Genomic DNA, 1,482 nt, shown 5'->3' on the forward strand with positions numbered 1-1,482 from the left:
GTAGGTACCAGAACGTTGTCGGTCCCGAAAGTTCTCGGACCAATGATTGGGCCAGATGGAGATTTAGATGAGGGCTTTGAAAGGTTGTTCGTCGGTGTCAACATGGTAGAAGCTGGAGAAGGTTCCAGTAGGGTGGATATACAATTTGTGGGGCCTAGGGCCAAGATCAACAATTGGACAGCTACTCCTCTTCCTACCCGGAGGGAGTCTTGGTAGTAGGCTTTGCATTTTCTTTCTTGTTTCCTGGATTATTCCAGAGTTGTAATCCAGTTTTGATTTTTATTCAGTAAAAGTGTGAAACTCTGTTATCCTGCATTTTAATAAAGATTGAAAGTTTCCTTTTCTTGTTTTGTTTTAATTTTTTTTCTTCTTCTTTTATTTCTGAACAGTTCCCTTTGCACTGGTACTAACGATGTGGCATGCACAACGGATCTTCAACCCAGTCTAAATAATCAATCTGATTCTGAATTAATCGCACAAGAGATTGATTACGATGATGAATCAGAATACGAGGAGGATGATGCCTTCGAAGAGATAAACAGAGAGTTGAGCCAGTTCGAAGAGAAACCTAAGCCCAATTTGGGTGACACTGAAGCAGTCAATTTGGGGGATGTCGACAATGTCAGGGAAACCAAAATCAGCATCCACATTGAGCCTAGCATCAGGGAAGAACTAATCAAAGCACTCATTGAGTTTAAAGATGTTTTTGCGTGATCATATGATGACATGCCGGGTTTAAGCACAAAGTTAGTGGTTAACAAATTACCCACTGACCCGGCATGCCCTCCCGTCAAGTAGAAATTGAGGAAGTTCAAGACAGATATGAGTGTGAAGATTAAAGAAGAAGTAACCAAGCAGCTGCAAGCAAAGGTTATTCGGGTCACTCGATATCCTGATTAGTTAGCTAATGTGGTGCCAGTACCAAAGAAAGTTGGGAAGATCAGGGTATGCGTCGACTACCGTAATCTGAACAGGGCCAGCCCAAAAGATAACTTTCCCTTACCTAATATCCATATCTTGATCGACAATTGCGCCGGACGAGAAATCGGATCTTTTGTGGATTGCTATGTCGGGTATCATCAGATTCTGATGGATGAAGAAGATGCAGAGAAGACAGGTTTCATTACGCCATGGGGGACTTATTGCTATCGGGTAATGCCATTCGGTTTAAAGAACGCTGGGGCAACGTACATGAGAGCAATGACTATTGTGTTCCATGATATGATGCACAAAGAGATTGAGGTGTACGTAGATAATGTGATCATCAAATCCAAGTGTCAGGAAGACCACGTAACAGACCTTAGGAAGTTTTTTGAAAGACTTCGAAGGTATGACATTAAGCTCAACCCAACCAAATGTGCATTTGGTGTTCCATCTGGAAAGCTGTTGGGATTCATCGTCAGTCGGCGAGGCATTGAGTTGGACCCGTCAAAGATCAAATCCATCCAGGAATTGCCGCCCCCGAGGAATAAAACAGAAGTA

The sequence above is a fragment of the Nicotiana sylvestris genome, chromosome 3 (genome assembly GCF_000393655.2).
Source record: "Nicotiana sylvestris chromosome 3, ASM39365v2, whole genome shotgun sequence".
NCBI lineage: Eukaryota > Viridiplantae > Streptophyta > Magnoliopsida > Solanales > Solanaceae > Nicotiana > Nicotiana sylvestris.